Here is a 12,574-nt window from a genome sequence, read left to right as displayed (position 1 = left end):
GTAAACTTAATTTACTTATAAAAAATGAAACTGCAATTCAGTAAAGGGATGATATGTTTTCAGTAAATTTGATGAGTCAAATGGTTATCTGCACAGAAGAAAAAAGAAAACATGACCCACCTCACACTATTCAAAAAACAAAAATCAACTCCAGTTAATTTGCAGATCTAAATGTAAAATGTAAAAAAAATGAAAGTTCTGAAACACAACATGGAGAAATATCTTCACAATATTGTTATGAAGAAATGTTTTAATGTGACAGGAAGCAGTGAACATAAAGGAAAAGATTGATAAATTGGATTAATTTCAAGATTAAAAAGTTCTGTTCATCAACTAAGAGAGTGAAAAGGTAGGTCACCAAGTGGGAAAAGATACCGAAACATATAATACCAAAAAAGACTGGTATCCAAACTACATAAATGTTTTATATAAATCAGTAAAAATACAACTAAATAGATGATAAACAGGCAAGAAATCTGAACAGCATATGACAAAAATGAATACTCCAATGGCCAATAAACCTTGTTAATCTGTAAGGAAATGAAAACTAAAACCACAATGAGACACTGCTACATACCTAAGGCAAAGTTTAAAATTATAAAGACTGAAAATTATCAAGGATGTAAAGCAACCGAAACTCCCATAAACCTCTGGTGGTCATGTAAATCCGTTTAACCACTGGAATTGTTGGAAAACAATTGGAATTACCTTGTAAATTTGAAGAGTGACATACCTTAAGCCACAGCAATTGTATTCCTTGTAATATACCTTAATGCTAATTGAACACCTAATATAGGTCAGAAATTCAGTTAGAGTTTCATAAATGTATACTCATTTATACATCCTAAGAACGCTTTACCATTTATGAGGCAGCTAAATAGCTGGTTTAATGTCACACTGCTAGTACCCATAGGAGTGGAATTTCAAATTAAATTGACTGTCCAGCTTCAAAGCTCAAGCATTACGCTGCATTCGCTCCATGTACGTATTTAATTATATGAAACAAGCATTTTCCTAATACGTTATATGTATCAGGCAGCTATGGTGCTCACCCATATCCCCTCTCTACTCTACCTCGAGTCTCTGCAGCTCCACCCCTGAGGGCTTCCTCTTGGCCTTCAGGTGGAGCAGAGCAGAAGAGCCACAGAGCTAAAGCCTTGTGTGCAGCCCGCAGCCAGCCAGCTGGAGGATGATAGTTCCTGCTTCCTTGTCCCAGGGGTCACGTCAGGTGTGGTCCACAGTCTCCCTGAAGTACCTAATAAGAAAGAGCCCCAGTGGCTGGGCGCGGTGGCTCATGCCTGTAATCCCAGCACTTTGGGAGGCCGAGGTGGGCAAATCAGCTCAGGAGATCGAGACCATCCTGGCTAACACGGTGAAATCCCGTCTCTAATAAAAATACAAAAAAATTAGCTGGGTGTGGTGGCGGGTGCCTATAGTCCCAGCTACTTGGGAGGCTGAGCCGGGAGAATGGAGTGAACCCAGGAGGCAGAGTTTGCAGTGAGTGGAGATCATGCCACTGCACTCCAGCCTGGGCGAGAGACAAGACTCCACCTCAAACAAACAAAAAAACAAAAAGCAAAAGAGCCCTGGTTACCTGCTTCCCTCCTGTCGTTGTCTCACCTCTCCCCTACTGGGCTTTCCGGGTATCATCTACCAAATCAACCCCTTGACTGGAATTATTGTTTCAAAGTCTGTGTAGGAACCCAACCCAAGAAAACAATCTGACTTAAGGATAGTAACCAACTCTTTAGATTGCCACACTAAGTACTTTTAAAATACTGCACACCATTTGATATTAATGGATTTCAAGACCACATTACTCATTATACATTGGAGGAATAAGAGTAATCTGTGAATTATCTCCCTTTGTTCCTGTAATATCTCCTCCAGAAGTTTGCCAACATGCCTAAAATTTCTGCAAAAATGTATGATGTTGGCCGGGCACCATGGCTCACACCTGTAATTCTAGCACTTTGGGAGGCCAGGGCAGGGCAGGTGGATCATGAGGTCAGGAGATCGAGACCATCCTGGCCAACATGGTGAAACCACATCTCTACTAAAAATACAAAACTTAGCTGCGCATGGTGGTGCATGCCTGTAATCCTAGCTACTCGGGAGGCTAAGGTAGGAGAATCACTTGAACCAGGGAGTCAGAGGTTGCAATGAGCTGAGATTGTGCCACTGCACTCCAACCTGGGCGACAGAGCAAGACTGTGTCTAAAAAAAAAAAAAAAAAAAAAAAAAAAAAGAAAGAAAGAAAACAAAACAAAACTAAAGAAAAAATGAAAAAGAAAATGTATCATGTTGCCCTTAAAGAAGCAGTTTTTAAGGTATCATAGAAAAGCAATGATTCTTTCTTTTTCAGAAAAGAAAGTGAGGGCTCAGCATTTCCACCACTAAAGCAGCATTCTCTTAAAACTCTATTCCAGGGTATAAAGTCAAAACACCTCTGTGGTCTGGAATTACATAACCAAGAAACTTTTGTTGTTAATGTGATACTTCTGGAAAAGTTAATGCCTTTACCTGTCAAAATATAAAGCTCCAAAGGAAAGAGAGAGAACATTGACCACTGTGCTGACGGAATTATTACCAGAATCTTTGTTCTTTTGCACCTAAAAACTCTGCAGGATTAGTATTATCATTAAATAGTTACAGATAAGAAACAAATCTGGGAGGGATTAAGAGACATGCCCAAGATAACACAGATGATAAAGTGAGAGTGAGACTTGGATTCTATTCTTTGCAGTTTCAAAGTTTATCTGCTTGATATTACACCACAAGAAAGCAAACTACTGTATTGGCAAAAACATGGGGAAAAGAGACCATTAGACTTAGCTTGTTATTGGGGTGACTGAGCAAACACTGAGCCAGAATTGTGCTGAAATGGGAAAGTTGAGAAAGGAAAAGGTGAGAAGGCTGGACATCAAGAGTTGTATTTTGTCTTGATGCGCCCAGGCAGACACATGAGTCGCGGGATAGGCTGTTGGCAGCAGCCGCGGAGGAAGAAGTGGTCAAGGAAGATTTGTTGTTACCACGAACAATACTTAACCCAGTAGAGGAGCAGAAACGGATGGTGTAGGGCAAAGAGCAGATAACTGTGTGTAGAGTCTCACTTGAGAAGCTGAGGATGTAGGGCAGCCTAAATGTAAGTGTGCATTCAGAAAGGAGCAGAGATGGATCCACCGTCACAGGAAATAAGCGAGAAAGCATAGCAGGCACTGATGCAGCTTGGTTGGTGGATGTAGCCATGCAAGCAGAGGGAGTTTTATCTTATTGCTTCGTATTTCTCGTAGGTAAATAAGGCAAAGTTATTAGCCAGAATCGGCAGCGGAAGGAAGGTGGTGGTGAAGGATGCAGGAACAGAGGGGTGTGGAGGTTGTTTTGGAAATTGGGTGAGTGAGCACCCTCGGGTTTGTAGCAGAATGGGTTGGCAGTCGGAGAACTTACTTAAATTTGAAGTAAAAAGTTTGAAAATAAAACCGTCGACGAACTGATTTATTTTTTCCCAACAAGTCCAGGTCTTTGGGTGTGTATCTACAATAGTTAGACAGTCAACAAACACGACAGAGGAGAGTGGAGGGAGGAGGCTAAAGGAGTTTTTCAGGATTAGGTTAAGGACAGTACCATAGACTGATCTGAGTGAGGAAGAAACGAATCTCTTTGTGAGGCTAGAGATAATAAAGCCTAGCCATCATCCCACTTAGATTTCCATCTCCAAGGGCTGGAGATGGAAATGAGGTCTGGGAACTGCTGGTGGAAGTATGAGGAAAAGTGAGCTGGAGACTAGGAGAAAAGGTAATGGAAGGAGCTCTGGTCTCAGGAGTGGTGACATGATGGTGTGAGTTGTCACACTGGAGTGAGGAGCTGATGTGGGCCGGGGAAGAGGCACTGGGAAATTATTGTGTCGGTGACTGAAGCCTGAGGACGCTGAGATTATGAAGCATGGTGGCCAGAGCTGAACAGACAGGAAGACGCTGATTCCAACGTCGTCCTTGTCTGGTGAGCAGTGACCGGGCTGTGTGTGCAGTGAGGAAAGAGAGTGGAAGGGGATGTGTGTGTCAAGGGAGCTGTCACATGAAGGGGTGCAGAGGAGGAAATTGTGGACCCTTACCTGCCTCTGTAACTGGAGGGATGTGGGGTGGAAGAGCAAAAATATCTCCACTTGCATGAAGGGACACTACAGTTTCAGCTGACGTGAAAAGGGAACTCTGAAAAGAAGCTGAGGGTACCAGATAGCCATTGTGGACAATGTGGAACTACAGGAGGCACAGCAGCATAGCAGGTGGCAGGGAAGGGTGGGGCGTGAAGCCTGATGACTGTATTTCAGAATAGAGTAGGTAAAGTTCTCAATGGCGATAAAGGTGACCCCCAAGGTTTAGATTTGTGGTGGGACTGAGATGAACCCAGACCAAAGATGCAATTAGGTCAGAAGTCTCATTTTGAGAAGGTGTAAGTCTAAGGTTGAGGCAGTGAGGTCTCCTTACTGGGATGACTCTCCTCTAGGCAGACCGGGGAGGCAGCTGGGAGCAGGAGGGCTGCCATGGACACTTGTATCCTGCAGAGAAGAGTTAGTGGCTCTCGGAGAGCCACCACCCTGGAACAAGGCGATTTTGATATCTCACTTACATTGTAAAATGTGACAGCCACTCATCACATTTGTCTTTTTACTTTTTTTTTCCTTTTCTTTTTTTTGAGATACAGTCTAGCTCTGTCGTCCAGGCAGGAGTGAAGTGACACAATCTTGGCTCACTGCAGCCTTGACCTCCCAGACTCATGCAATCCTCCCACCTCAGCCTCCTGGCTAGCTGGGTCTACAGGTACCTGCCACCACACTTGGCTAATTTTGTTCAGTTTTTGTAGAGACAGGGTCTCACTATGCTGCCCAGGCTGGGCTTGAACTCTTGGATTCAAGCAATCTTTCTACCTTGGCCTCCCAAACCACTGGGATTTCAGGCATAACCCACCTCACATTTAAAAGAATTTCAATCCTCTGTCTCACTAGCCTCATTTTGAGCACTCTCTAGCAGCGCACGGTGCCAGTGGCTACCATATTGGGCAGTGCAGAACGGACGTTTCCATTACCCCACAAAGTTACACTGGATAGCACTGCTATAAATCTGTGGGCTTCTTTATCATTCCAGGGATGTTCAGAAGTCATTTACCTGTCCTCATTTCTCTTTTCTAATTTAAAATTACATATGTACACTGTGGAATACTATACATCCATAAAAAGGATGAGTTCATGTCCTTCGCAGGGACATGGATGAAGCTGGAAACCATCATTCTCAGCAAACTAACACAGGAACAGAAAACCAAATACACATGTTCTCATAAGTGGGAGTTGAACGATGAGAACACATGGAAACAGGGAGGGGAACACCACACACCGGGGCCTGTGGGGGTTGCGGGGGCTAGAGGAGGGATAGCATTAAGAGAAATACCTAATGTAGATGACAGGTTGACGGATGCAGCAAACCACCATGGCACATGTATACCTATGTAACAAACCTGCACGTTCTGCACATGTACTCCAGAACTTAAAGTATAATAATAATAATTTTAAAACTACTTTGCAGTCATTCACTTGTTTTTTATCCCCCCTCGCTTTTCCGAGGTTGGCACGCATGCTCATGCTACTTATTTCTGGCCCCTCAATCCCAGGTGCTAATGTGTCAGTTAGGCCAGGTTGCCTCCCTTCCCTCTCCTCCTTCATATGTTATCTTCATCTTGGGTTTCTCCTTCCACATTGTGCATGGTATCTCCTGTGTGAATTATGCTCAGGACTGTTCTAAAAGGTCACGAAAGCAGTTCTAAAGTGAACATTTTTCACTTCCTGATGCCTATCTCCTGACAGCTTCCTGGCCTCTCCTTCCTGTCCAAATAGTAAAGTAGTCATCTCATTCATTTCAGCTTCCTCCCAATCTGTCCTCCAGCTCTGCGGTTTGGTTTAAATTCTTCTTCCAGAATTGGGCAGAAACCTCAACAAGGGCAGAACCTTCCCCAGCCCTGCTGCTCCTTCCCTCCTGTGGTGACTGGACACATGCGCAGCCCCCATGGATCTGTGTTATGGGTTCTCCTCCATTCTTTCCGCCGCCTTTCTTGACCCGCTGCCTCTTTTGGTCTTCTTATTACATGGTCCCCAAAGCCTCTTTCCCTCATTTATCCATTATATTCTCTAATGGAATCCTGTGAAATCCCTGCCTTTCCCTGGATTTCACCCCTGAGCACCCAGCCAGAACTTTCCCGTTGGTTTAATATCTGGATGTGCCAGCGTGCCACCAGTTCACACACTCTCCCCTCCATGCATCTACCTTGCATTGAGTGGGTCACTCCCTAGCAATGCCAGCCTCTTTTCTCTCCGCAAACATGCCCTCTGCCCTTCTGTTTCCAGAGCTGAGCCATCTGTCCTTCGATATGGAAGCCAGATCACTTCCACTGGCACCAGCCAAAGTGCTCCCTTCCTTTCAATGTCCACTTTAATGCTGACCATAAGACGGGTGGTCTCCGTGTTCGCTAATCTGTGTTATCAAGCTGGTCATGCACAAGGACCTCCATGATGCTAGATTCCATCCATGTGCACACAGTTTACCACTCCATTACTAGTTATTCCTGCAGAAAGAACTTGGTCCAGGTTCTGTTCCATCTGGAGCATAACTTTGAAAGACCTTCATATTCCCAGACCTGAGGAATGAACAAATACATGCCCTCTATGGCCTGAGATGGCCGCTAATAAGGGTCAACCCCACATGGTTGGCCCCTAGCTATGAAAGAAGGTCACACTAATCAAGGCCAGGTAGTGGTCAGACAGGAGGAGCCCAGCCCTTCTTGGGGAAGGACATGCAGACCTCTGGAATTAGGTCAGAGGGAGAGAACTAGATTGTGGGTTGTTATACAACCACAAATAAAGAGGAACGATTCCTAACCTGTCATAAATAGCAACTGAAAACAAATATGTTAACTTTGATTTCCTGGGAAATACTGTCCTTTTTAATCTGCTGTTTATTGTGTGCTCCAAAACGCACGCCTGAAGACATTTTTAAAGGGAACTTTTTTCGAGTACTCTAAACGATGTAAAACTGAATACATTCTATTTTTCAATCCCTATGCCAGTCTTCAATAGGAAAAAGCTTTCAGGTTCATCAGCAGGAACGTTCCCGATTCAACAAGCGATTCAGTGACTGTTTATACAGGTTGCTTTTTATAGCACATGGCTTACTATGTACATGGGCAGTGGGAACAGCAGTCAATACCAGGGACGGAGCATCAATACCAGTGGCTGGCACTGAGGAGGCTCCTCCAGGAGAGAAGGGCTGCCCTCCCACCTCTCTCTTCATGCCTTGGGGCAGGATTGTGGGATTTGAGTTGCTTCTCCATTTATGGGTACAGGTCACACCAAACTTCGTGCACCCTCTTGCCCTGCCCTGTTTATGATTGAGGCACTGACTGGAATCATGTACTTCTTCAACCCAAACTCTTGGCATTGAGGATCCAAGGGACCCTCCGAGCCCCCTCCTTTCATGTGTGTTGCAGGGTGGGGAGGCTGCTAAACTCATTCAGAATAGAGGGGCCAATAACCTCAGAATGGCACTGTGAGATCAAGCTTTTAATCCTACCTCCCTCCCCCACATAGAAATAATTGGTAACACAAAAAATAAGGTAAAAACAGGCACACACAGTTTCATGGATCAGAAATGGGTCAGAAACACAAAGGGAAGCCTGGGGCCTGAGACTCAAGCCGCAGCCTCATAGCCTTCAGAAGTGGAAAGAGACAGAGGTGTGATCTCTTACACTCCCAAGACAGCCACGCTGAAAGCACACTGTTTGTGTGGAGGATGGAAACCAGGCGTACTGCATAAGGCTGCCGAAGCTAGCGCCTGTGACACAGGCCATACACGGGGGATGGAGGGCACAGGCTGCTCAGCAGACACATGCATGGTGCCAGGACCTGGCCAAGCCACTGTTGCCCCAAGAACTTGATATCAGATGTACTGAGTGTCACTCCAGGACAGGAAGCCCAGGCTGTCCATACAGGAACTGTGGCCTTTATGAAGCCGTAAGGATAAGATGATGAGAGCAATAATGAAGCTATTAAAACATCTGGGATGATTATAGAGAAAAAACTAAAACTTCTCCTGCAAGATGCATTTACAAAATAAAATTCTGACCACACAGCAGAAACCGGTACTAACCAAGCAGCTAATACAGCAGAGTATTCACTCAAGACTAGTGAAGTAGCCCAACACAAGTGTAATATAATTTTTTCATATCTTCTGAAAGACAAATGAAAGATATATCTGCATTGAAAAACATTATGAAGGAAAGCACGGGGAACATGTGTACCTAAAAAGTAATCAGTTAGAAATGTTAGAAATGGCAAATACAGTGATTGAAATTTTAAAAACTCTTGAAAGATAGTATAAACATTATCCTATCATTTTTCTCTTTAAAAGAAAGAATCCAAGGCAGGTGGATCACAAGGTCAGGAGATCGAGACCATCCTGGCTAACATGGTGAAACCCCGTCTCCACTAAAAATTCAAAAAATTAGCGGGCGCCTGTAGTCCCAGCTACTCGGGAGGCTGAGGCAGGAGAATGGCGTGAACCCAGGAAGCGGAGCTTACAGTGAGCTGAGATTGCACTACTGCCCTCCAGCCTGGGCAACAGAGCAGGAAAGGAAGGAAAGGAAGGAAAGGAAGGAAAGAAAGGAAGGAAGGAAGGGAGGGAGGGAGGGAGAGAGGGAGGGAGGGAGGGGGAGAGAGAGAGAGAGAGAAAGAAAGAAAGAAAGAGAGAAAGAGAAAGAAAGAAAGAGAAAGAAGGAAAGAAGAAAGAAAAAAAAGGAAAGAAAGAAAGAAAAAAGAAAGAAAGAGAGAGAAAGAAAGAAAAAGGACGGAGGGAGGGAGGGAGGAAGGAAGGAAAGAAAATTCAGTAAATAAGAAGATAAACTAAATAATTTCTACCTAGAACACAGCACAGAAAGAGAAAACAGTTGAAGATATAAACTCATGTTTGAAAAACTCACTGAGAATTTTTCAGACTGGAGGAAGAAATGAATAACAAGATAAAGAAAAATTAGCCTAGTCATATTGGGGTAAAGCAAAAGACTATTAAAGAAAAAAAAAAGTTGTTAAAACTACCAGAGAGAAAAGACCCACAAAGGACTGACAATTAGCAGATTTGTCATTAGTAGCAATAGATACTGGAAGACAATAAAATCATTTCAATCTTAAAATCACCACTTCCAATCTAGAATTCTGTATGTTGAATAGAAAGCATTAACCAGAGAAAAATCTGTTGAACAGGAGAAGGGAAATGCATCAGGATTAGAGAAGAGAAACTGAGAATTAAAATACATAAATTCAAGGTAAGCTAATTTTGGAAAGGGAGAGAAAAAGCAAGGAGAGAAAATAGGCGAAACTGAAGAGTGCCTCTCATTCTTTTAATCACTATAGTGATGGTCCCCAACAACATACAGCATCTCATGAAGCTTTATTACATATTCATGCTCTTTCTGACCTTGTAACTTGACCCTGCACCTTATTATAAAAGCATTATAATAAGCATATCCACATGAAAATGAACCAAACAATACTTGGGAATGAAGCAGCACTCTGGAAAAAGGTCTGGAGTTAAATTTGGAAGACATTCGTATCGTAGACCCAGAAGGAGATCAAAAGGAAATTATATAATGTATGTGGCAAAAGGGGTAATTGATTCTCAGTGCTTGCTCACTTGCGTCAGGTTTAGAAAGAAACTTCAGGGCTCAACGACAGGAAAATTCAGCTGCTTCTCTCCTGGGGCTTTGTGGGGGATTTAGAGCAAGGCAAGTAGCCTGTTGTTTGAATTATATCCTAGGGTCAGGGTTTGTCAAGAAATACGGAAGTAGAGAGTGTCATTGTTAACCCTATACCTATGTAAACTATCTTTCAAGAATGAGGATGAAGTATAAACATTTTCAAACATAGAAAGATACAAAGTAGATTAACATCCAGAAAACCTTCCTAAAGAGAGGGTAGAGAGTTCCAGAGAAATGAGTGGAAATATAGGTAACACAAGAGAGAAAAGATTTTGTAAACCTTTTTATGACATCGAATGAGTTCATCATAGTTTTAAAAATAGTAGTAACAGCGATTTTGTTTCGAAGAAACAGTCAAATTAAAATTTTGTGAAGTAGTAAGAAAGATGGGAACAGAAGATTTAGTGGATAGTAGAAGCACATAAAGTTCCTTGTTTGTTCAGAAGAAGGATCAAGGATCTAAAATCAAAATATGTTTCCCCATTTAGGCACGCCTTAAAATCTCATTGGTGACTATTTTCTAGGTAGAACATTTAAATTTCATAGAATGAATATCTATCTATATTTATATAGATATATATCTCATACTTTGGTTAATGTTTATATGAATAAAATTTGTATTTAGATTCCCTAAATTCAACACAGTATATTAACCAAAATGATATATAACAAAAGCCTTGGGTTCCCTTCCGAATACAATTGGTCTAACATGATGGTCACCTTTAGCCATTTACAAAACTCTTCAATGTGCACTAGAGATGTTGCAAATGCCAAACAAAGACATAATACTGAATTCGAAGCAGCTGTTTGCTAATCATCATATTAATTAGTAATCCAAAAGCAATACTTTAACAATTTTGCATCTTGACGCCAACTTCATTATTTATTGGATGTGTGTGTGTGTGTTTGTGTGTGCACTTTGCTTTAGGACATTCACTAGTGGTTTTAATTGATGTGTAGCATCTTATACTTTTACCGAATAGAAACAATGAAAAGGAAAATTTGGAGGCGATGAAAGAGTAGGAAGTGCCAGAAATCTGTCTTCTCACTAGACAATAATTTCACTGGCAGAATCTGTCTGATGTAACTATCTTGCAACTCTGGAATCTATTAAAGGCTTGCAGCTTCCAGGGGAAGGCTTGGATGGTAACTTGCAGTTAATTTATGTCGACTGTAGCTCTTAGCACTGTAGCAGCTACCCATCCTCCACCCAACAGCTGTCCAAGTGTTTCTCTACCAATTTGCACACAGCTTGCAGAAGCCAGTATGATCAAAAAGGACCCTGTCCTCCAAATATTAATAGTAAGAATCTATGGTCTGATCACTAGTTGCTGCTTCTGATTACCAAAGTGCAAAGAGTCCAGTGTCCATGGTTGTTGCACCTTCATGGTTTGGGTCATTTTTTCCTATGGCTGAAGTGACTTTCTGGGAATTTCAAAGGCCAAGTCCCCTTGTACTTCTTTATTCCCTCTTTTGGAAGACAGATACTGAAGATTAGGAAATTCAAAAGTCTCCACTTATATGAGGGAAATTAAGGAATCACCATAAATCTCCAGAGGAAGATGAAGGCTCAGAAAAGACCCAAGAAGACCTTAAGTTTATATGTCAGGATAATCCTTAGCAAAGACACAAGCTACATCAATTTTTTAAAGTAGTAAAGCCTAGGGAAGGGTAAGAATCTGATTTTCAAAGTTAACACATTATTAGATTCAAATATGCAATTTTTGATAAAAAAAATCACAAAGTATACAAAGAAGCAGGATAATATGGTCCACTCAAAGATTTAAAAAAAAAAAAAGTGAGCCAACAGAAATTGTCCCTGAAAAAGACTTGATGGCAGAGCTACAAGAAAGACTTCAAAACATTTGTACTAGAGAGTCTCAAAGAACTAAAGTAGGACATATGATGGTTAAGAAAACAATGTATGAGCAAAATGGAAATATTAATACAGAGATTGAAAACCTATAAAGAAGCCAAAAAGAAATTCAGAGCTGCAAAGTGTAATAACGCAGATAAAAAATTTACTAGAGGGCAGAATTGAGCAGGTAGGGAAAGAATCTGTGAACATAAAGACAGAACAATGGAAATTATCCAGTCTGAGGAACAAAAAGAGAATATTCAAGAAAAATGAATGAAGCCTAAAGAACCTGTAGGATACCATCAAGTGGACCCCATATGTGTAGTGGGAAGCCTAGAAGGGGAAAAGAGAGAGAAAGTGTCAGAGAGAATATTTGAAAAAATAATGGTCCATATCATTCCAAATTTGATGAAAGACATTTATATAAATATCTAAGAAGCTCAGAAAACACAAACTGAATGAACTCAAAGAACCCACACCAGGACACATTGTAATCAAGTCACCAAAACACAAAGACAAAGAGAATTTTGAAAGGGCAAGAAAGGTGACTCATTATACATAAGCGGCCCTCAATAACACCATCATATTGTACATCAGAAGCTTTGCTAGACAGTAAACAATGGACTAGTATATTTAAAGTGCGGAAATGAACAACAGCAACAAAACCCCAAAAAAGCTGTCAACTAGGAATTGTATATCCGGCAAAACTGTCCTTCAAAAACAAAGGAAAAACTGGTCAGGTGCAGTGGCTTGTGCCTGTAATTCCAGAATTTGGGAAGGCAGAGGCAGGTGGGTCACCTGAGGCCGAGAGTTCGAGATCAGTCTGGCCAACATGGTGAAACTCTGTCTCTACTAAAAATACAAAAATTAGCCAGGTGTGGTTGTGTGCACCTATAGTCTCAGCTACTCGGGAGGCTGAGGTGT

This window comes from Macaca thibetana, chromosome 15 (assembly GCF_024542745.1).
Source record: "Macaca thibetana thibetana isolate TM-01 chromosome 15, ASM2454274v1, whole genome shotgun sequence".
In the NCBI taxonomy this organism is placed as follows: Eukaryota; Metazoa; Chordata; class Mammalia; order Primates; family Cercopithecidae; genus Macaca; species Macaca thibetana.
The sequence above is the reverse complement of the archived record's forward strand: the minus strand, read 5'-3'. Positions refer to the sequence as shown.